The sequence below is a fragment of the Vulpes vulpes genome, unplaced genomic scaffold (assembly GCF_048418805.1).
Source record: "Vulpes vulpes isolate BD-2025 unplaced genomic scaffold, VulVul3 Bu000000662, whole genome shotgun sequence".
Lineage (NCBI taxonomy): Eukaryota > Metazoa > Chordata > Mammalia > Carnivora > Canidae > Vulpes > Vulpes vulpes.
The window spans coordinates 173,768-199,089 of NW_027325700.1; the positions used below are offsets into that span (position 1 = coordinate 173,768).

The 25,322-nt window shown below is 37.9% G+C and overlaps 1 long non-coding RNA gene and 1 pseudogene across 1 annotated transcript in view; both read left to right on the plus strand.

Moving 5' to 3' along the window:
- The window catches only part of LOC140596670 (uncharacterized), a 61,038-nt gene extending 46,566 nt beyond the window's left edge, over positions 1-14,472 (plus strand). The window contains exon 3 of the long non-coding RNA XR_011998578.1: positions 12,475-14,472. This is a non-coding gene — a long non-coding RNA (uncharacterized lncRNA). The remainder of the gene's footprint in view (positions 1-12,474) is intronic.
- A 103-nt stretch (positions 14,473-14,575) lies between these two features.
- Positions 14,576-16,841, plus strand: LOC140596669 (ras-related C3 botulinum toxin substrate 1 pseudogene; annotated as a pseudogene).
- The last annotated feature ends 8,481 nt before the right edge of the window (positions 16,842-25,322 follow it).

The following is a 25,322-nucleotide window of genomic DNA, read 5'->3' on the forward strand; positions in this document are numbered from 1 at the left end:
AGTATGTGTGTGTGTGTGTGTGTGTGTATTTCATATAGTATAAAAATATAAATATATGTCATAATGTATAACATATTTCATAATAGTTTTTTCAAAACATTCTTAGAAATAGGAAGCTACCTCAAAATGGTTGCAACTCACAAGGTGGCCAGAGCACAGCTACATCACCTCGACAATATCCCCAGATGCGCCTCTGTTGCCTGCCAGTAGATGATTAAGAGAGGGAGCCAACAGTGGTGACACCAAGTACTTAGCAACAGGGCCGGATGCTTTGAATAGAACATACATTCAGATTTTGGCATCTGGTTCCTACTTTTGCCAAATGTGCCTTGTTTGTATCCACAGCTGTTAAATGTGTTTGTTGAAAACGGATAGATCATGGGGAAGGAAGAGACTGGCAAGAGATATACCCGCTTCTGTGGGAGGCAGTGTCAAGCCAAAGTGCAATTTACTCACAGGGAATTATTTGCTTTAGAAATCTGGTGTCAAAAAAATAAAAAATAAAAAAATAAAAAAAAAGAAATCTGGTGTCATTTATTCGAGTAACTGTGGTATGTGGTAAGCATGAAGCTCATGTTAGAACAGTAATCTTTACGCTTCATTGTAAATCAAGAATTTATAGTTTTGCTGAAATAATTAACACCTAAAGGGCAAGCATATCTTCATTTACTTCAAATAATATAAATCAGTTGTTTAGATTGAATTATTAAAAGCAAGGATTCATATAATTTTCTAATCATACTCATGACTTTTGGCTTTTCCAAACATATTAGCAAAATAAAAGTCTTTCTATTAACTATGTTAATATAGCTAATAGGTGTTTATTAACTATATGAAATTGCTAGCCATTGAAAAATGGCTGAATAATATATGTAATATTTAAATCTTTAGAAGTGTGCATGTTTATTTCTACTCTATGCTTCATTACTATAGCAAAAATTTATTTAAACTATTTTGAAAATGCAAGATCAATTCAACTGTGTATTTGAATAGTTGGCATGGTGAAAATGTATTGAATTCAGTTTTTCTATTACTAAAATGATTTAGAAAAATAGTATAATTTGTCATAAAAAGGAATATATAAGTTTGAGAATGTCCTCAAGCAGTCCTATTACTACTTACCATTTTTTGTTAACTACAAATAAAGTCATAATTGATGGGTAATATAAAATTAATCAGAAGTGGGATAGTTTGAACAGTGTGTACATAGTGTGATAAGAAATGTATAGTTTACCCACTAAAAAGTCAATTTCACTTGTCATTTCAATCTAATGACTGTTGACTAAATTACAAGAGTTCTTCTTACTCTAAAGTTTCACATTGTCTTACATTGCACATATTGCATACTTTAATTTTATATTGTCTTATCTCCAGTAACCAAGTGCCCATAGAATGTTCTGCAGCACTCAAGGAATCACAGGAATGAATAAACAAATTTATGAATCACTATATTTTTCTATTTTAATTTTTCTAATTCCTTGGCCATTAGGGTTTAATACATTAGGATGATTTTTATAGTTGAAAAAGCAATCTTAGAAGTTAAACAACTTTTTCAAATTAGAAAATAAGCCTAAAAATTCTAAATTGTCTCAGAATCAATTCTTCCTTCCTAAAATTTATGATCCTCTATTCCAAAAGGTGTTTCAAAAAGAGAAATGGGAAAAGAGATTCCCTTTTCTCAGGATAAAGGGAGACTCCTGCTGCTCTTGTGATAAAAGAAAAAGACTTCTCTTGTCATAACTTTCCTCTTCCTTTGTGATTAAACTATCTCTCATGATCATATGAAACTTTCTTCTACTTTTGTGACAATAAAAACTAATGACAAGGGCCCTGAAAGCAATAATAATAGTAAAAGAATATTTTTCTTCACCTCTGTCCTTTTTTTTCAGAAGTAACATGTAAGTGAGAAGTCTAAACTGACATTCTATTTCAGGATATTGTAAAGAATGGTCAATCCCGTGGATAATTTTATTTTGGGTAACTGTGCTGGTATTGACCATACTGTAATAACTGAAAAAGCGAGGGGGGGGTAGTTTAAATTAGATTTGATGTTTCTACTAGCTACTGTTGAGGTAGGTATGCTGCCAGGACCAGCCAGTAGACCATGTTCATAGGCTCCTTAGTCCATCTATCTCTTTTCCAGCATATATCTATGTGTGTGTGTGTGCGTGTGTGTGTTGCCTACCTTTAAACTGTTGCCATTGGAGTATCTTAATTATTCATAATTTTATCATGATCCTTAAAAATAGTTTATGACATAACTATGAATATCTAGACTCACACAGATGTGAAGCACATAAACATTATATAAACACAAAAATGATATATTTTAATTTAAAAATGAAATTTAGATTACCAGCTTGAATGCTTTCATTTGCAGTTAATGACACCTAAACTAAAAGAGTTTAAACAAATTTCTCTGGCCTGTAACTGAAAAATGGAAATTTCGATTGGTCTCCAGGGCTTCAGTTCCCACTTTGGGAGGGCTCTATTTCACATTTGCACATGTCTTAGATTATATTATAATTGGCAATTTGCTGACACCAGTTGAAGCCACGTATTTCCTCCTTCATATGTAAGGGAAGACAAATAATTGTTTTTCACAATTCAGAACAAACTTTGGAACATTGATCTAAATGGATCAACTAGAACCAATCACTGTGGTCAGCATAATGTCAAGCAATGATTGGTTTAACTATCTGGCTCTCCTGGATTACCACTCACTCTGGATCCGTCTTTGTCATGGAGATTTCATTACATTTGGCCTAAGTAAGATGTTAACTAGTGTCATTGCAACAGAATAATTGATCTTCTAAAATTTAGTTAATGTTATAAAAGGGAGACGTGTATTGTAAAAGTAATTATTTCCCCTTCCTAACATTTCAAAAAACAAAAAATAAAAGGGTGTTAGTTGCTATTTAGAAAAAAAGTTTTCAGATTTCTTTGTGTCTACAGAATAATAGCATTTCTTTTTGCTTTCAGTTAACTTGAAAATACTATGTATTTTACATGCATATTTCTAAATTTGTGTAAGTTGTGATTATGTTTTATATTTTGTAAATATTTAGTCAAATATGAAATAATTATTTGATCTTGGGTAAAAAATGTGTATATAAAAATACATGTATATATATATGTATATATGCAAGTGGTAGGGAATACACCGATTAATTCATTTATTTTTCAGTTATTTTTAGTAAGTACCCATCTCTATTTTACAAAGAAAAGATATATACTTGAGAGATTATGAATTTTCAAAGTATTAAATGTTCTCACTGGGACCCCTACCACTGTTTGCTATGCAGTGCTTGTTGTTAGGACCATAAATCTGGGCATATAATATTAAGGACAGAGTTGGAGCTGTCTGATTTGAAGCATATAAAGTCTTAACTGCCACAGATAATGTCAATCCAAATTATTATTTCCATTTTAATACAGATTATAGGACAAAAAGACATAAATGGAAATTAAAAAATAAATTCACCACATATTTCAGAAAGTACCTTTTCATGTGGAGAATAATTAATGCTTAGAAGAGCCTGTGGCAAAGTTGTTGAGGCAAAAACAGGGATGTCATTCAAGAAATTAGATGCCATCCTTGGGGAAATGGAGTACTAAAAAGGCTATGCCTTGATGGACCAAATGACCTTTATTCTCTCTCCAAAAATCTCTCATGTTCTTATAATTCTAATCAAGAGATATTTCAGCATTTTGGCCTCCAGCAATGTCAATTCTTACTTGAATTATTCACCTCACCAGTTCACGGCTGAGGAAGAACCTTTCTCGTAGTGCTACAAAGACTTCATATTGACCACACGTAATTCCCAACATTGTTGCTCATGCATGCTTTATTCATAAAGATGCCTTAGGTCTGATACTATAAAGTGCTTGATTATAGAAAGAGTCTTTTTTAAATCCATTGTGATTGCACACAGGCCCAAATTGGAGAAGAGTGGACATAACTAACTTCATTAATTACGGAGGGAATGTGGAGTTTTAAAAAAATTTTCTTGGCAAAAGTTATTTCAAAATATAGTTGATTCTTGAGGGATGTGGCATATATAAATCTGTTTGTTTCTCAATTATCTTGGATATGTTAATGCACTATCTCTAGTTATTGACTTTACTTCAATAGAAGATTATAAAATAAACATTTTAAAAAATGTTCGATTTAAAAAGAGGTTAATTACAGTTGATCTAAAATCACACTAAAAATACACACTTTTAAAAGCTAGCAATGTACACTGAATACATGAAATATACAAAGTTGACTCTGTGCATTTGAGTAAAGTTGGGGAAATCAGCTATCTACAGTCTTCTAATTTTCAATAGAGTTAGCTGAGTTTTTGAGGCTCTGAAGATATTGTGAAAGCTACATTCCCCCTATTAGGTTCTTAAAGTGATATTCAGTGAAAGAAAAAGGACATGTTTCTATCTGTCATATAAATGGACTCCTACTAGAGTTCCCTCTGTGTATCACAAATTGGAACTCAGTGGTGAACTAAGTGTTGAGAGCATATTTTCAAAAGCTAGCCAAAGGTCACATAAATTGGACAGTTCAAAGCTAAAGAAACTAGAGGCTTGAAAAATGCCAGTATATTTAAGTGTTTTTATTTATTTACTTATTTATTTAATTTATTTATTATTTTTATTTTTTATTTAAGTGTTTTTAAAACAAATATTTTATGAATAGTTGCCAAAGATAAAAGCTATATCAAATATACTAAAAATATATATGTATATATATAGCACAAGTTGTTTCACAATAGATTAAATCTGCTAGTAATTTGTAAATGATAGTTTTTTGAAGTACTCTAAGAAAATATTATACTAACAAATGACAAAATTTATAAAATAGTCTGTGCTAAAGAGAAAATGGGTAAAAACATTATTCTAAATAATATGTTCTGTGTACTAGCTCTTTTTTTCATTTCTTTTTTTTAATTTGTTTTAATTTATTTATGATAGTCACACACACAGAGAGAGAGAGGCAGAGACCCAGGCAGAGGGAGAAGCAGGCTCCATGCACCGGGAGCCCCACGTGGGATTCAATCCCGGGTCTCCAGGATCGCGCCCTGGGCCAAATGCAGGCGCTAAACCACCCTGTACTAGCTCTTATAACCTTTTAAATTATGCACAGCACAAGCTATCTGCCTCTATCTGCACCTCTCCGTGGATGATGGGATGGTGAAAGTCTGACATAACTGAGTCTTCATTTTAGGATTTTTAAAGAGGGATTTATCTAATATTAGGGTATAATCAGTTGTATTCAAGTAGCCATAAAACCCTGTGGTCATGTCATTCAGAAGACAAGCCAAGGGATACCTGGGTGGCTCAGTGGTTGAGTGTGCCTTCAGCTCAGGGCGTGATCCCGGAGTCCCGGGATCCAGTCCTGCTTGGGGTCTCTGTGGAGAGTCTGCTTCTCTCTCTGCCTATGTCTCTGCCCCGTCTCAGTGTCTCTAATGAATAGACAAATAAATTAATTTAAAAAAAGCCAAGCCAAATGGGTGATTTGAAGAGAGAAATGAGGCCTGATGGCTTATGAGATATAGGTACAAGTATATTTGTTGAGAGGGGAGAAGACTGTACAGGATGATGAGCCCTTGAGCGATCTAAGATATAGTTGTAAGACTACTGAATGGGTAGAGAAAGCCTAGCTGTGGTTCACAGAAGGGATGAGGGAGATATGAGAGGCTAAAAACCCAGAAATTAGTAATACTACCAGGCTTGCAATGCTTAATGCTTGGCTTCCTTGAGAACCTTTATACTTGCCCAACTCATTTGAAAAATCACCGCTTTAAACATTATATCTTATTACTTTCTGATATTGAAACATAGATATTCCCAGGACAGAGAATTTAGGGTACATAAAAGAAAATGTCAAAAAGGCTTATATTTCCAAAAATAAGAAAGAGTCAAGCAGAAAAGAAAAGCAGTATAAATATTTCTAGGTGATAATTGTGCGTTTTAACTTGCCTGATCTTTCACTCTTCTATGAGGCAACAGAGAATGATTTTTGTGACCCCATTTTCCCTTTAATACATTCCATGACAATCAGTTGTTTTCTGGATGTATCCCTTACTAGATTAAAAGTTTCATAAAAAGAATTACTTGGTCTTATTCCCAGGATGCAAACCCTAGGGCCTGAAACATAACAGTTAGTAAATATTAAAACAATACAAAAAAAAACACCCTGAAATCATACTTTGAGGTTTAGGTGTTTTTTTTTTCTTTTTTCCCAGCAATTCTATACATTTCTCAGTGCTCATCAAGCTAAGTTTACTCTCCATTCTTTTTATCTAATTCACTCATCACCTCCATTGACCTCCCCTCTGGCATCTACCAGTTTGTTCTCTAAGAATTTTGGTCTCTTCTTTGCTTTGTTTTTTCCTTTGTTTTATTTCCTAAATTCCACATGAGTGAAATCTGTTGTATTTGTCTCTGAGGGACTTATTTCACATAACATTATACTCTCGAGATTCATCCATGTTGTGGTAATGGCAAGATTTCATTCTTTTTTATGGCTGAGTAATATTTCACCATGTATATACACCACATCTTTTTTATCCATTCATCTATCAATGGACGTAGGTTGACTATTGCAAATAATACTGCAATAAACAAAGGGGTGCATATATTTTTTTTCAAATTAGTGTTTTCATTTTCTCTGACTGAATACCCAAAAGTGGAATTACTAGATTACGTGGTAATTCTATTTTTGATTTTTGTGGAAACTCCACACTGTTTTCCACAATGGCTGCACCAATTTGCATTCCTCCAGTGTAACAGGATTCCTTTGTCTCTACATCTTCACCAACATTTGTATTTTTGATTCTAGACATTTTGACAGGTGTGAGGTGATATCTCATTGCAGTTTAGATTTGCATTTCCCTGATGTTGAGTGATATGGAGCATCTTTTTATGCGTTTCTTGGTCATCTGTATATCTTCCTTGGGAAAATGTCTATTCAGATCCTCTGCCCATTTTTGATTGGATTATTGGGGGTGGGAGGGTTGATGTTGAGTTGCATGAGTTATTTATATATTTTGTTATTAACCCTTATTGAAGAAGTCATTTGCAAATATTTTTCCTGCAATAGGCTGCCTTTTTCTTTTGTTGATAGTTTCCTTTGCTGTGCAAAAGCTTTTTATTTTGATGTAGTCCCAATAGTTTAATTTTGCTTTTGTTCCCTTTGCCAGAGGAGACATATCTAGAAAAATGTTTCTATGGTTGACATCAAAGAACTTACTATGTTCTTACTATGTTTTCGTCTAGGAATTTTGTGGTTTCAGGTCTCACATGTAGGTCTTAATCCATTTTGAGATCATTTTTGTGTATGGTGTAAGAAACTGGTTCAGTTTTATTCTTTATTCTTTTGCACATAGCTATCCAGTTTTCCCACACCATTAATCGAAGAGACTCTCTTTTCCCCATGATATATTCTCAGATCCTTTGCCGTAGATTAATCAACCATAAATTACATGGATTCATTTCTGGATTCTCTATTCTGTTCTGTTGATCTATGTGTCTATTCTTGTGCCAGTACGATAATGCTTTGATTACCACAGCTTTGTAACATAACTTAAAATCCAGGATTCTGATACCTCTGGCTCTGTTCTTCCTTCTCAAGTCTGGTGCTCAACTAGTAGTACCTTAGCACCTTACTCTGGTGCAAGTCTACAATATATTTTTAGAAATACTTTGAGCCCAATAGTTTTTAAATACAGAATATTTTGGATGTTAGGGAGGTAAAATGATGGAACATATTCTGGATATTGCAAAATGTCCTCACTGGGGATGCCCAGGTGGTTCAGTGGTTGAGCATCTGCCTTTGGCTTGGAGTGTGATCCCTGGGTCTTGGGATTGAGTCCTGCTCAGGCTCCCCAGAGGGAGAGCCTGTGTCTCTGCCTCTGTGTGTGTGTGTCTCTCATGAATAAATAAATAAAATCTTTCAAAAAAATCCTCACTGGCCTCTGGGGAGCATGTTAAGATTTTAGGAGAATCAAGCATGTTAAGATTTTAGGAGCAAAATGTATAATTAAGTATAAATGCATACATACTAAAATAATATGTCAGTTCAGGTTATGTGTGTTTACCCATTAAGCTAAGTTCAAGTCAGGTTTTATGGTCAAATGAATTTAAAACGGCTTCTGGGCTTCAGACATTTTGGATTTAGGAACTGAAGATAATGGTTTATAGACTTAGACTAACTTCTTTTGCATAGCTCTTTCTTCTTTTTCAAATATTTCTTTCCCACAATTAATGTTTCTCAATTATAAGTAGATACAGTGCTTGTTTTTGAATATAAATAACTTACAACATTCTCTTTATACTCCTAAAATAAAGCACAGAGATAATACGATGTATCTAAAGGAATAAGTTTTAAAGGAATTAATATAAAATCCTAATATACAAAACAGAAATTTTAAAATGCATAATAATATATGTGACAATATGTATATGTTTATGCATATATTAGGTTTGTGGAAATGTGGATTAAGTGGACAAAGGTTCTAACTCGGGCAAACATAATGAAGTAGTCCAATAATTGTACCTGTGGTTAGAATCACTATGATTGTGCCGCTGCAAATGTAGGCAAAGTGTGATTTATCCGCTATGCGCATATCTAGAGTAGTGTTCCCAAGGGCATGACTTACAAAATGCTAAACAAGCCTTGGAAAATTATGTATATTTATATACAGACATATGTATATATATAATACATACATGCACATATATATGTGCATGTATATATGTGCATCCATATACATACATATACATGCACACATATATATGTATATATATTTGGTGATAGCTGTTTTCCCGAAAAATTTATTTCATAAATCAGTTAAAAAAAAACTTGGCAATTATCTACAAACTGTAAAATGCTCTAAGACCAGATAATTATAAGCTGGCTTTCCCTCTAAAATGAGGGGCAGGATATTGGAAAGTTTGCGGCATCTGAGCAGTTGTGGCGCCCTGCAGGACTGCTCTGTCCCTCACACCACCAGACAGCTCTCATCCCTGGCTCTCCTCACTAAATGTCAGCAGTGCTCCACTAATCATGTTGACAACAAAAGCTGCCCCCACACATTTGCCAAATGCCCTCCGCCTCCCATGAGAATCACTGACCCATCTCATCCTCGCGACCACCCAGTCAACTGATCTTCTTATTCTCACTGTGTTAGATGAAGCCACTGAGGGACAGAAAAACTTGGCAGACCGTTATTACTGACTTTCAAAGCAGGACTCTACCTGACAGACATCCTAACCTCTAGCTCAGCTATCTCTCCACCACACTGGCCAATCCTTACGGGGCTATAAGTATTGTTGCTTCTCATTTTCCACATGTTTGGGAGCTAACTCTGTTGCCTTGTGCTTTCTATTCTCTTCCTGCAAGTCCTTAAGTTCTAATGGTTTTGGGGTGGAGAAGGAATTGGTTCCTGACTGTCAGTTACACGGAGAGTGAGACTCAGTTGTATTTTTGAGGTGTCAGTCTAGTCTTGCACTTCTGCTACATTCTGTTTGAAAATAAATGATCTAGCACTTTTCATGTAAGAAAAGCCAGGTCTATCAACAGGAGACTGAGTGGTTGTATTAATTATCTATTCCAATGTGACGGGTCACCCTTAACACTTGGTATCTTAAAACAATTAGCATTTTTTTATTTCAATAGGTTTCTGGGGGGGGCAGGAATCCAGGGGAGGCTCCGTTGGGTAGCTTTGGTTTAGGGTCTCCTCATAAGATTTCAGCCAGGATATAGGCTCCAGCTGCATCATCTCAAGTAAGCAGGCCCAGAGGATTCACTTCCAAGCCCATTCTCACGGCTGTTGGCAGAAGCCCTCCGGTCCTCACCATGTGGGCCTCTCTTGATTATGACAGGATAGCTGGCTTCCTCACAACAGATCATCTGAGAGAGAAAAAGAGAGAGCAAGAGAGAGAGAGGATGCAGGAAGTCATTTTTGCCTTTTATGCCCTCATCTCCAATTCACAAACAATCACTTCTACTGTATTTGTTGGAAAAGAGCCACCAGTTCCAGCCTATGCTCAGGTGAGAGGAATTAAAATGTGTTTCTTGAAAGAAGGATTAGCAACAATTGTAGATATATCTTTTTTTTTTAACATATCTTTTTTTTTTTTTTTTTTTAACCACGGTAGAGGTCATTCCAGTTTTGAGACTCTTGTCTGGTACTTGGTTGCGGTTGGGAAACAGTTCTACTCATGACACCTCACCTAGAATCCCTCAGTCCTTTTCCCTAGTTTTGTGCACCCAAACTCCAGCTTCCTGTTTCACTGCCAAAGGCGAGCATTTGTCATGCTGGGAGGTTTGAGCTTGACCACTAAAGTGCCTCACACATTTGGAAAGGCAGAACAGTGAAGTCTCTCCATGTCCCAAGGACACACACACACACACACACACACACACACACTGTAACCGGTGGCTGACTGGGATAAACCTAACAAAGCCCAGCTGCTCTCCTCTGAGGCAGAGAATAACCTCTAAGACGGACTTTCCCTTCTACCACTCCCCCTGAGAGCGGGCTAAATCTGGGACTTCATCTACGGTTGCACTTGGCCTCACTCTTTCCTCTTCCCCAGTCTGCTTCCCTCTAGCCTGGACTATCTTCTCCTGAGACATTGTCTTTCATAAATTACTTGCAAGGGTTCAGGGTTTGCTTCTGATCCACAGAGAGAGCATGTAGTATTTTGTTTGCCTAGAGCTTTGCAAAAATTTTAAACTCTATGTTTATGTTATGGATGGTATTTTATTCAGAGCTATACTGTCAGCAAGAAAAAAAAAAAAGAAAAGAAAAGGAAAGAAAAGAAACAGATTCAGGTTAGCTCAAGGGAAGAGCAGAGTTCTTTAGCCATATGATCTCACAGATATTTGGGGAAGATATTTAATGTCAGCATGGAATCACGGGGACTTAACATGGAAAAGAGACTTTCCGTCTCTCAGGGGACATATGACCTCTCCCATCACTGCCCTCCTGGTGGATATTCCATCATTCTCTTTTCTCAAATGGCTTTTCAGCTTCTTTTCCTTAAACGTGGTTTGATGCAGCTATTCCATGCCTCTCTCCATTTTCATGAGCTCTGTTCCATTATCCATCATAAAGTTCCTATTTCTTGCTTTGTTTCATGTTTCAAATTAAGAAAAATAAAAAAAAAAATTAAAAAGTCCTAACTGAAGTTTCTCACCCCACCCCCCCCCGCCCCCGCCATAGCCCAACCTGAGTGTGCTGGTGGTGCTGCCCACCCAACAGTCAATTGCTTGTGCTTCACCAGCTCTGTAGAGGGGATGTGGACAGGACTGATCTCTTAGAAGATTGGTTCGAGGGAGATCTCTTTGAGTGGGGGAAAGAGTGAAACTATGGCCAATAATGCTAGTGATAGTTTGATAGAAACAGAGAAAATAGTTTATGAGATACAAATTATTTTTCTGTGGTGTTTTAGGAGTCATCACATGTGTACACCAGTTAGCTTTAAGTGAAGTTCTATAAATTTAGGAGCTGGTGGTAGTAATCACACAAGTTGCCCCACGTCAACTTATACACTCCTCATTCTGTAAGAACACCCTTGAGTACTTGAGTTAAAGCCACATAAGTCAGAGCAATGTTTTGCTGATCTAAGATGAAAAGGATCTCTAATGCGATAGTGTCTTTGGTGTTTGCTCCTTTAAAACATACTAATGCATATGTTTGCCCCCGTGAAAATGTAAAGCAAAAATGTTTGTTTAAAATACTCTGTAATTCCCTTTACCACCATTTTAAGATGGCACTTAAAGAAGTAAGTGCAACATTCCTTCTAGTACAAAAGCCATGAACAAGACTCACTATATAAATATTTTGCTCCATGGCACAAGCATTAACATATCATGGCTATAAAAACAACACTCAATCATAGTGCCAGACTTTGGGTACCGTCTTAAATGTGGTAGCTGAGGTTTAAATGCTTGTAAACACAAAAAGATTCCCTTGAATGATGTCTGGAAAGGTAGAGCTTCAATGGACTTGCCTTCTTCATTCTCCTTATTGGGGAGGAAAAAAAGAGAAGCAAGTATATGAAACGCTTCCACGTGCCTATCCAACGGGTCCCACTATGCTCTGAGTGGCCAGACCTACATATATTCTGGGATCTCACGGAGGGTGTGTGTCAGTCATGGTTGTCGCTTGCCAACCACAGAATCCTTTCTGACTAGTGTAAAAAAAAAAAAAAAAAAGAAGAAGAAGAATGGAATGAAAGAATATTAGGTTGTTTACAAACTCTCTGCGAGGGCCAGAGATTCATGTTCTATTCTCTGCTTGCTTTTCTTGCCATTTTTTCTCTCTACGGTTAGTCTGTGGTGAGGGTGGTGGTGGAACCAATCAGCAAGAAAAGTGTATTTGAGTTATTAAATGAGAGACTTATTTTATTTTTTTATTTTTTTTTTTAATTTTTTTTTAATTTTTTTTTTTTATTTATTTATGATAGTCACAGAGAGAGAGAGAGAGAGGCAGAGACAGAAGCAGGCTCCATGCACCGGGAGCCCGACGTGGGATTCGATCCCGGGTCTCCAGGATCGCGCCCTGGGCCAAAGGCAGGCGCCAAACCGCTGCGCCACCCAGGGATCCCAAGATCTCCCTTTTAACAGTAAGCCTTGCACCTCCTTTCTATCATCTCTCTAACCCCTGACAACAACAATCTATTCTTGATCTCTATAATTTTGACATTTGGAGATTTGTAGTGTCTCAGACTGCATTTTTTTCTATAGCTTTTTTTAGTGGTTGCTATAGGGTTTTTTGGCTCAACTTATCAGTGTCTATTGGTGTCAACACTTTACCAGCTCAAGTGAAGTGTAGAAACTTACCTGTCTTTATATTTGATTTTCCCCTTTTGTAATAGTCTTAAGTATTCCTTCTACGTACCCTGAAAAACTACATTAGGTAGTGTGATAATTTTTGTTACAACCATCAAATACAACTTAGAAAACTCGAGAGAAGAGGAAGTTCTAGAAGGTACCCATATTTTTGCTTTTTCCATTTTTCTTTTTTTTCTTCCTGATGTTTCAAAGATTCTGCCTTCCATAATTTTATTTCTGGTTAGAGAATTTCCTTTAGGCATTCTTTTTGGGTAGGTGTGCTGGTAATGGTTTTAGTTTTAGTCCTTAGTTTTCCTTTATCTGGGGAAGGAGGATTCTTTCAGTTCTGAAGGATGTTTTTGAGAATATAGGATTCTTTTTTTAAAAAAGATTTTATTTATTCATGAGAGACACACAGAGATAGGCAGAGACATAGGCAGAGAGAGAAGCAGGCCCCTGTAGGGAGCCCAATGCACAACTCGATCCTAGGACCCAGGGATCACGACCTGGGCCAAAGGCAGACGCTCAACCACTAAGCCACCCAGGTGTCTGGAGAATATAGGATTCTGAATGAATAGTTCTTTTCTTTTGATGCTTGAAAAATGCTGGGCTACTTTTTTTCTGGTTTCCGTGCACTCACATGAGAAATCTGCTATCATTCAATTGTTTTGGGCCTATATGTAATGTATCGTTTCTCTCTACTTTAAGACTTTTTTCTTTGTTTTTAAGTTTCCAGAAGTTTGACTGTGATGTGTCTTGGTATGGATTTCTTTGAATTTATTTTGTTTAGTTTTTACTTAGCTTCTTGAATCTTTAAGCTTATGTCTTTTGCCAAATTTGGAAAATTTTCAGCCATTTTTTTAATTTGAGTAACTTTTAGCTCCATCTCCTTTGTCCTCTGCTTCTGGGAACTCACATGACATAAAAGTTAGATGTTCTGTTACATTCTCCTGGGTCCCTGTTTATTTATCTTCTCAATCCATTTGATCTCCTAGTTGCTCAGAATGGATATTTTCTGCTGCTTTATTAAGGGTTTTATTTCAGGTTTTGTAGTTTTCAATTCTAAAATTTCAATTTGCTTCTTCCTTCTACCTTATATTTCTTTGTTAAAACATACTATTTTCAAAATCTATTTTAAGTATGTTCATAATTGCTTGTGGAAGTATTTTTTATGAAGGCTCCTGGAAATCCTTATCAGATGATTCTAACATCTGTGCTGTTTGGATGTTAGTGTGCATTGATTGTCTTTTCTCAGTAGTTGACATCTTCCTGGTTCTTTGTAAGATGAGCGGCTTTTCATTTAAATTTGGACAGTTTTAGTATAATACTATGAGATCTTATTTAAATCATGTGTTTTAAAAGAAATCGTGTATTTTTGCAGGCTTCTCTTGATACGTCTTTGGCAAAGGAAGTGAGGAAGTGAATGCTACTTTGTTACTGTCCTGTGGGAGTAGAAGTCTAGGTTCACCACCTGGCCTCACTGACAGGGGAAGTAGGGGCTCTCTGTTACTAACGGGTGGAAGTGGAGTTCAGGCTTCCTGAAGGCCTCCATCTATAACACTCTGGCTAGGCTTTGGGTGGTGGCCGCGGCTGGGCTCCGGCTTTCCGTCCGCGGAGGGCGAGGCGGCGTGGACAGCGGCCCCGGCACCCCGCGCCCCCCTGCCGCCTGCAGCCGCGCGCCCGCCCGCGGCGCCCCGAGCCCGCCGCCCGCCGCTTCTCGCGTCAGCGCCCGCCCGCCCGCCGCCGCCGCGGCCCAGCGAGCGGCCCAGATGCAGGCCGTCAAGTGTGTGGTGGTGGGAGACAGAGCTGTAGGTAGAACTTCTCTACTGATCAGTTACACAACCAATGCATTTCCTGGAGAATACATCCCCACTGTCTTTGACTACTACTCTGCCAACGTTGTGGTAGATGGAAAACGAGTGAATCTGGCCTTATGGGATACAGCTGGACAAGGAGATTATGACAGATTACGTCCCTTATCCTATCCGCAAACAGATGTATTCTTGATTTGCTTTTCTCTTGTGAGTCCTGCATCATTTGAAAATGTTCGAGCAAAGTGGTACCCCGAAGTGCGACACCACTGTCCCAACACCCCTATCATCTTGGTGGGGACTGAACTTGATCTCAGGGACGACAAAGACACGATTGAGAAACTGAAGGAGAAGAAGCTGACTCCCATCACCTACCCACAGGGTCTGGCCATGGCTAAGGAGATCGGTGCTGTGAAATACCTGGAGTGCTCTGCTCTCACGCAGCGAGGCCTCAAGACAGTGTTTGATGAAGCTATTCGAGCGGTTCTCTGCCCCCCTCCCGTCAAGAAGAGGAAGAGAAAATGCCTGCTGTTGTAGATGTTGGGTTCCCCTGCCCCATCCCCCTCAGAACCTTTGTACGCTTTGCTCAAAAATGGTGGAGCCTTCGCACTCAATGCCAAGTTTTTGTTACAGATTAGTTTTTCCATAAAACCATTTTGAACCAATCAGTAATTTTTAGGTTTTGTTTAAAGTGTAAGACTTCAAACTTTCACATTAAAATTTAGCCCTAAAATGGCCAGCTTTCTTAAAGCCTTATTTTTCAAAAGCCCCTATTCTTGCTCAGATTAAGAGTTGCCAAAATACCTTGTGAACTAAGTTGCATTGTTGTGCTGAGAACACTAAGCACTAAACCGTTCAAGATCCCTGTCCTTCAGAAGAGACGGCAGTGTCTCAGGTTTGGACCTGCAGACCTGTGCTTGCTAGTTTCCAGTAGGAAAGCCGCACAGCCTCCTCGAGCTGTAGCCACATGGCCATCTAAGCCCGGGGCCACGCCCTAACTGTACTGTATGTCCTCACGGAAGGAGCATAATGACTCAATTCTTTGGATCAGTCTTTTTGATTTTGTAGTGAAATTTTTTTGAAAAGTTAGTGTATTCCATTGTATACATAAACCACAAAGGAAGGGAGAAGAAATGTTGGGAAATATCAGGAGGGGAGACAGAACATAAAGACTCCTAACTCGGGGAAACGAACTAGGGGTGGTGGAAGGGGGGAGGAGGGCGGGTGTTGGAGGGGAATGGGTGACGGGCACTGAGGTGGACACTTGACGGGATGAGCACTGGGTGTTTTTCTGTATGTTGGTAAATTGAACACCAATAAAAATTAATTAAAAAAATAAAAAATAAAAAGTGAAAAAAAAAAAAAAAAAGTTAGTGTATTCGCTTTTGCTGACATTTTGAACAGACCTCTCACTCCCATGTTCCTCCAATGAGGGCGGGGGGCACAGCATGTGACGTGATCAAAGGATAAAGACAGTATTTTGACAAAATCCGGAGGTTAATTTACACTGCATTGTACACGTCATAATCAAACTGAGTAAAAGTGTCACGGGTAAAATTTTAAAAGGTTAATTTCTGTCAAATGCAGTAAATGAAGAAAGGTCGGTATTATCACGAAGTGTTTTAAGCTTTTCCTTTTTCTTAGACCTGCCATCCTTCCTGAAATTGGGCATTTAATTCATCTTTGAACTGGTTGTACCCATAGTTGCTAACTTAGTGCTTTTCTTATAGAACCCCTTCTTAACGAGCAATATGCCTCCTTGTATTATAAAATCTTTCTGATAATGCGTTAGAAATTTTTTTTTGTAGATTAGTAAAGTGCATTCCTGTTTCCTTGTTACTTTATTCAAAGCTAATAAGTACTCTCCTTAGTTTTCTAGTAACTAGGTGTAAAAATCATGTGTTGCAGCTTTACAGTTTTTGAAATATTTTAGATATTCCTAAACTTTGAACTTTCTTAACATCACTGTCTTGCCAGATCACCAATACTGTCCCCTAACGCTGGCCCTCCTCTGCCTCACCCCCCCGGACACACGCTTCCCGTTGCCCTGCCTGACCATGTTCCCTTGGGTCTGTGACATTCTGTAAGCCCGTGCTTGTGCTAACGAAGTTCTGTACGACTTACCCGCTGGCAACAATACAAGGTTGGACCTCTCAACCAATAAAATAGAACAACATTTTTTAAATTGACAGTTGCAGAATCGTGGAGTGTTTTTACATTGATCTTTTGCTAATGCAATTAGCAGTATGTTTTGCATGTATGACTTAATAAATCCTTGAATCATAAAAAAAAAAAAAAAAAAGTAACACTCTGGCTAAAAGGGAAAGAGTGCATCATTATTGCCCTTCATGTGGTCTCTCCTAACACTGTGGGGGGTGGTTCTATTATTGCTGAGTGATGGTATAAGGAACAACTTTCCTCCATTGGGCCTCCTGTACATTACTCCAGCAAGGATGAAGAAGTGGGTGCTTTCTTCATCACTACTGGATAGGATGGAAGTCCAGGCATAGACTTAAGAACAGGCATAAACTTCTTATTTTTCTTTGATTAAAATCAATTGTGCTTTATTTAGTACCCTAATTCTGTCTAAATTAGCCTCACAAATGGAGCATGCAAAAAGTAGGCTTTCAAAAACTAAGCCAAGAGTAAGTTGGCACTGTTATGATGAGCGTGATGTTAGCACTTGGACACCCAGGATCGTGAGAATTATAGAAGAAACGAACGGAAAGACTTGTAACAGTATTAACCTGTCTTTGGAGAAGCTGACTTCATGATTCATTTCAGACCATTGTTTCTAGTAATCATGTAAGCTTTTATGGAACAAATTTATACATTTGCATTTTATTTTTACTACCAAAGTAGTGTTGTCTTTGAGGTAAGTTAAAATTTTAATTTTCTAGCAAACTGAATCTGTTTCCTTTTAATAACGTTACAGTAAGCTGTTTAACAGAGACTAACTAAGCTCCCAGATCTTCTGATAAAATGCACACATGGAAAAAGAGAGAAATATACCATATTTGGTGGGGGTAATAAAAGTGGGAGAAAATACAATTATTTGATTTTCAAAAAGTATTTTAATAAGACAATTATTTCACTTGTTACAGATTTCCATTACAATATGGTTGCCAATTCTTTAGTAAAAAATCCTAAGTATTACCTACCTCTTATTCAACGAATGTGTAGTGATGCCCTATACAGGCAAAGCATTGTATTATATGCAGTATGGAGTAGCGACAGAGAAATACAGAAAATGATCCACACTTTGTACACTGTTCTCATAAAAAAAAAAAAAAAAAACACGAAGTCTGATTCAAGAGGCAAGATATACATCCTTGAAAATGGTGATAAAAGAAAGTTTTTAAAATGTCAAATGAATTGTAATAACCAAATGCTGGAACATCTGTTGGATGAAATAGAAAATTCAGAGGAAACTGAATTGATTGGGAGGTCAGGGTAGCAGCATAAATGGAAAGCAATAGAATCAGTGTGAACAACGTTGAAGTGGTAAAGCATAAGTGCTATGGGTCCAGACACTGGGCCATGAAGTGTGTTGGGTAGATAATGGAAATCAAGAGGGAAGGAGCGCTTTAAAAAAGAGGTGTTCTGTAGAGCCATGGAAGAGATGGAAAAGTGACTTGGTGTCAGATTTCATACCTTGAAAGATTTGGAAATTTGGTAGAGAAGTTTCTACAACAGACTCAGATAAAAAGGCAAATAAATGATCCCAGTAGGAGGTTACATACTGCAGGAGTGTTATTCTATCTATTGGAAAAGTGGAAGATGCACCAGTGAAAGATTAGGATGGCAAAATCAGTTTTGAACCCATCAAGCTTAGTGATTCCAGTAGAAATAAAAAAGAAATGTGAGTATGAAAGAACTCTCAAAGATCTTGGTTCCTGGACTGTTAGCAGGTGGGAAAGGTGGGAGGAAGAGAGGGATGGAAGGGCCAGGAATCAGGAAGAACCAACAAGGACTCTAAACATCTTTTGTTGTTATTGTTGGAAACCAATTTGTAGGTTGTTTCAAATGTTTGATAAAAAACATGGAGGTCACATTTTCAGAATACCTCTGTAAGATATTGTCAGAGGAAAGAAATAGAGAAATAAGATGATCATAAAAGTGAAGGTCGGTACATACGTTTGTTGGTCAAGTGGAGGGGGTCAAATAAAGCAGAGAAGAAGTTATTTAATGGGAATAATTGAACACAAGGGCTAGACACTATGGAATGAGAAGAAAATTGAGAGATATAGGATCAACATTTGACGTGGATGGATAGGATGGGGAGCAGAGATGGCCATTGGAAAGGAAACATATAAACTTTTTCTCCAAGGTGGGAAAGAATAAAGAGAAGATGGGTGTGGGGACATATTTTGAAAAACAGTTTATGTAACCCGGGGTCAGTGTCCCGGGGTTGGGACTTGAGTTCACTTTCCTTCCGACTAGTTCTGTAACCTTAAGAAAATACTTATCTTTCCAATTTTCAGGAGTTCCCAAAACTAGAGATACTAGTAATACCTCTCTGGTTGGGTTATTGTAAGGGATACGTGAGATAAATTATATAAAATATTAGCACAATATCTGGCACATTGCAATCTAAGAAATGATAATATTGTTGTTATTTCAGATCGATTATTTTGAGTTGGAGATGGGCTCATGAAACTTTGTGCTTGAAATAGCATATAGATAATTTAGCTATTTCAGCCAATTTTTCCTTTGCCTTCAGGGCTCTACTCAGAAAGTTAATCCACCCAGAGAATATTTGCATTTTAATAAGGGCCTTCAAGCCTAGGGGGAGAGGATGTAAGAGAAAAGGAGCTTTTCTGCTTCTCAAGTAACATCACATAAATGAACATTTTTATGCCTGTCTTTGTGTAAACTGATCCTGCTCTGCACCACATTTGTAATAGGATTTTTGAAAAATTTTCTAGTTAGTTTCACCTAGTTAAAGATGTATTTAATAATATGTTTAGCTTTAAATCATTTATAAATTCCCTTAAAGTCACATAGCGCTGGTCGGGTTGGATTTCATTACAGCATAGGATTAAACTCCTGTAATACTGGGCCTCTGAACAGAGCACCTGTCACTTCTTTTGTCATCCCTGCGTTGCTTTTCTGGAAGGGTGCGCTCTCAGAAGCCTGCACCTGTGGATGTACCTATGCCACGGTGATAGAATTCACCAGAAGATTGTATCTTTTAAAAAGGGAAGATAAATCAGAGAACGATTTATACATTTGATTGGTGCTTTCTTGGTTTTGAATTAGTATAAATCAACACCAAAGATTATTTGTGAGAAACAAATATTTACCAAAATTGGTAAATACATTTGGAGCTTAAGCTCCTTTTACAATATCCGTTCACTGGCATAAGCACATGTTTTATTTTATAGTCACTTACGTATATGTGTTAAGATGGCAAATACTGGAGAATATTCATGTAATATTTCAAAATGTTTTTGAAAAATAAAGGTTTTGGATTGGATTTAGAAAATAAATTGAGAGTTGTGCTCTCCTCGGAACCCAAATGACTTAGAGGAATTTATTAATGTCAGTACTTACAGCCTGGACGCTGAAGACAATTATTCAGAAATCTCAGTGAAAACAGTAAATATTCTGCTCGATGTTGAATCAGTGGTAAAAAATTGAATTACATATAGTTGGGGTTAATTTCTTTTGTGGGAGTTAAATTCAGGAAATGGGAAATTCTACAAATTAGGATATTGCATAAAAACATATTAATTTACTTCTCTGCATCTCAGGGCAATGTTGTGCAATTAAGACAAGTGAAAACACAGAGAATTTGGCACAGTCATTACCCAGAACCGGGTAGTGATGGTGTACTTGATGAATGAGCTCACACCTGGTTCATATCCATAGCTAGACTCAGCAGTCGTGACTGCTTCTCTGAGCCGGCAAATGCAACAGGTTTCAACTGAAACATGGAACACGTCCTATTCCTCAGTGATAACAGATCAATTACCATCAAAGACAAGATTGGCATTTTGATGGCAATATTTCATATCCTGCTTCTCCCCGAAGCACAGAAAAATCCAAGTGTAGATTAAAAAAAAAAACCTGATTTGACATCTTCTTTTTTAATCCCCCTGCAATCCAAATTTTAAGGAATTCATTAATATCAAAGCTTTGTTTCCAAAGATAAAAAATCAAGCTAGTTTATTCTTTCTCTAAATGGAATGTTAGCTCTAACAATGAAGATATTTCTGTATGCATTTTTCGTTTTGGCTCTCATAAACTAAATTATCTCTCTGATCAGCAGTTTCTTATACTTGCCAAACCTATGGCTCTCTGCTCATTACATAATTTAAATAAATAAGCGTAATTTTCTCATTAAGCTATTTCCATTTTTGTGAATGCTTTTGAAAATGACACTAATTTTCCAGCCAGGGTAATATTACCAGCAAATTTCTTCATTTATTAGATATTTTGGACTAGGAGAATCTTTAGGTCTGGTTCCCTGAAGTGCAGACTAAGAGGTATAGATTAACAGGTAGACAGTTTATTAGGGAAACGGGTTTGGGTTCAATACCTAAGTGGCAAGGACAGGAAGCATGACTGGGCTGAGGACGATCATGAGCTGTAAGATGGTCTTTTTGGTTTTAGTTTAGTTTAGTTTTCTTTTATCAAGATTCTATTTATTCATGAGAGACACTGAGAGGGAGGCAGAGACATAGGCAGAGGGAGAGGCAGGTGTGGGAGCTTGATGTAGGACTCAATCCCAGGACCCCTGGATCATGACCTGAGCCAAAGGCAGATCCTCACCCACTGAACCACCCAGGTGCCCCTGTAAGGCAGTCTTAAGTAATGCTTCCTTCCACTTTGTGGGAAGCGCTGGAGTTGGGACGGCCCTTCAGAGTGATAGAGTAGGTAGTTAGCTAGATTTGGGCAGGGAACAAGTCCTTTCCCACTGATAAGATGATGGAGGCCCAGTTCTAAACAGTTGGGACAGATCCCAGGGGATGCCACAGGAGCTCTTCCCTACTGCCCAACAGTAACCGATAGCTTCATTATGATACATGTACACTGTGGTCTCTCTTCCCACCCCCCAACAGACAATGGCTGCCATGACAGTTCCCACAAGGATCATATAGGGCCAAGCCTCCCTCTCCTAATTCCTTAGAAGACTGGCTGCAACCTTAGTCAGAAACCGCCCTAGCTATGACCCATGGCCTATCCAAAAATAAGAGGAAAAGACAACCCTGACCCCCCCCCCCCCCCCCCCAGTTCAGCTGTCACCTCTGGGCCTGCCTACGCTCCCATCTCGAGAGTGTACTTTCGTTTAAACTGCTATTAAACCTTTGCTTGCTTAAGAGTTTGGCTCTGAATTCTTTCTTGGCTGAATACAAGAACCAAGACCAGGGAACAGGACATGCTGTTGACAAGAGTAGTCCTAAATTGGGACACTGTAGGTGCTAGGCTGATATTCTCCTGCACTGAACAGTCATTGGACAGAGTCTACCCCCAGAAAGTAAGCATGGCCTACCCCATCATGGGGCAATTTCTGGAGAGGGCTGACATCTATGGACCAGAGCCCGGCTTTACCCCTTGAACTGCAGAATAGTCCTTCACACCTGGGGGAAAAGGGGCTGCGCTGGGTATCTTGGTATACCCTATAAAGAACTAGCACCATTAAAAAAATGTGTAGCCTAAAGGATTTCAGACTGTTATCATCTTAGAGAAATGAATTTAGTGAAGTGGTGTTAAAAAAGTACAAATTGTTAAAAAAAATGAAAATAAATTATAATCATTGTTGAGATGATCACAAATTCTATCTCTCACACAGATTTATTATATTAGTGTATTCTCTACCCACCCCCCTCTAGCTTTCTTTTTTTTTTTTTTTTTCAAAATAGTTTTCGGAAGCAAAGTTATAGACAAAAGCAACATGGACTTTGGAGTTAGACTTGACCGTGTGCACACTTAGGTTTTACTACTCACTAAGTGCCCAATCTTGGACAATAACATCTTGGAACCTCTGTTTTCTTGTTTTTACAAAATGACTACAATTGTGGGGGGGGAAATTAAGTGAGATGACATTTTTAATAGAGTCCACTTTAATGTTTTTGACTTAGAAGTAGCTTACAAAAATGTAGCTGAGAGTTTTGTTTTTCCCCTATTATAAGTCTAAAGCCATTGCATTAAATTTTTTAAAAGATTTATTTATTTATTCATGAGAGACACGGGGTGGGGGGGACAGAGACATAGGCAGAGAGAGAAGCAGGCTCCCTGCAGGAAGCTTGACGTGGGACTCAATCCTGGGTCCCCAGGATCATGCCCTGGGCCGAAGGCGATGTTAAACCACTGAGCCACCCGGGCTGCCCTGCTTTAAAAATTAATATCAATATTAGGAATTTTGTATTCCGTTGTTAACTTGGAAATCATTCTTCTGTTTCGGGTGATGACATTCTTCTTCTTTGGTGACATTAATGCATCCCCAAAGAAATTTCAGCCTGCAGGAAAGAAGTGTAAGTAAGGGTGCCAAAATATACTGGTGACTGTCACCACACTGAAGACTTAGTGTCTCTTTCAAAATAGTTGGTTAGAAAACAATACTTGCACAACAAAATATGGCCGGCTGTTTTGTCAATCTTTTTCATGGTCATTAACTTTTTATCTCTTCCAATTAACATCTCAATTTTCAAAGACTTCACAGAACTAAAGTGAATTTATTTCAAAATAATTTACCGAACTAAAAGTTCTCTCAGAAGACGATGGTTGACATTCTACTTTTAGCTACTCCCACCATCCATAAGAAGGGATGAGATAGCTAGAAATAGTGCCACTGTAAGGAAGAATGATGCCAGTGGTGGCTTGTCTGTACTTATTAGATCTCTGTATTTTCTTTTTCGGTTCTGATATTTAAATTCCCTCTGACTGTTTGGGTGGCTTGGCAATACGATCTATCTTTCCATTCCTCGTCTGCTAAAATGTACCTTTCCTCTCTCCCTCACTCCTTCAAGTTCTTTTATGCTCAGTATGTCTTGAGCTTGAGTCTAACCAAACCATTGATTTAGAGAGTGAAGCCTCTATAGCTAACTTAATGGGTAAATCCTTTGTAGAGAGGATATGTGCTTGCTAACTCAGCACCCCTTAAAGCGAATTTGTGGGAGAAGAGATCAGACCAGCGAGGGAGGCTGGATCATGGAAGGTCTCCTATGCAGTGCTGAAGAGTTTAGATTTCTTCCTACGTGTGATGGAGCCAGTTAAAAATTTAGGGGCAGGGAAATGGAATGATTAAATTATATGATGGATAATTAAAGATAGAATCAGATTAGGCTTGTTTTGTTCAAAGTTCTAGTATCTAAAAATTAATGACATGCAAAGGTTTTCTGATCCTCAATATTGTTAGTGGACTCCCTACTCTATAAATGAGCCTGATATGATCAGATTAAGCTCTCCTTGATACTAGGATACATCCTCGGAAGCTAAAAGTGTTTTATTTCATTTAATACCCACTGAAGATGGACTAGTCTTACTCAAATACTAACAATGTATTCTAAATTGAAGGTGACAGTGCTACTTCACTGAGAAAAAAAAAAACCTTCAATTCCTTCCCATGCATTACAGTTTCTATTTTTAACTAGACCCGCATTTTCAATATTTTGCTGGACATTTCTGTACATGTGTGCTGCTCTCTTCTTTCTATATGATGCAAACCAGCTTGTTTCTCTGACCCCTAGCTTCACCACTTACTAACTTCTGCTGCTGCATTTCACTTCCAATCAGTTAGAGAGCCCTTGATTGTTTACTTCAAAATTAGTCTCAAATATTTGCCCTTTCCCCCCATATCCATTGTTTTTACACTGGTACAGACCCTTATCATTTTCATTCTGAACTGTTAAAATAGTCCCTGGACTTTGACTCTGTCTCTAATTTCTCATCTCTCAATGCTCTCAGCGTGCTACTATCATAATTATGTCTCCAAAGCACAACTTGGATAATGTCACTTCCCTGGAGGGCCTTCTGTGTTCTCCCAGGATCAAGTCTAAGCTTTCTAGCATTCAAAGTCAGTCACAATCTACCCATATTCTTTCTTCCGTAAGAACTACGAAAAAGGAACTCTGATCCATTTGGAGTAAATTTGCTCATGAATGTAAAAATTAAAAGAAAAAAAATTTGAACAGAGGATGAAAGGTTAAAATTGCCCTGTGGTAGCACGTTTTTTGACCCTTGGGTAGAAAGAAGGGATTGGTTATCTAGGTGTGGGTGCAAACTGGTGCTGGATGAAAGGGTCTCTTGAGATCCACTAAGTTTAAGATTTAGGGAGCAGTCACTCTGACATCTGAAAAATCCAGTGGAACAGCGAGAAAAGCAGCTGCTTGAAATGGTTGATGGCAAAGCTCTGACAGCGATGTCCTTTGGGAGGTAACAGTGACAGCCAAAGAATTAGAAAAGAGAGACTGGGGTGACTTTTTAGTGGCCAGAATCCTAGGAGAAAAATAATTCTTTTGGAGACAAACCTATGAATTCCCTGCCCACCGAAAAATGGAGTGAATATTTTTTACAAGTTGAAAAGAACTGAATTAACGAGTTTTGCTGGAAACCAGAATTTCAGCTCGTCATGGTCAGATAGAAATATCTCTTAACGTTTTGCTGGCCTTGTCTTCCAGAACATGCTCTTCCCTTCTATCCACTATGCAGCCTCTCCTGAGTCA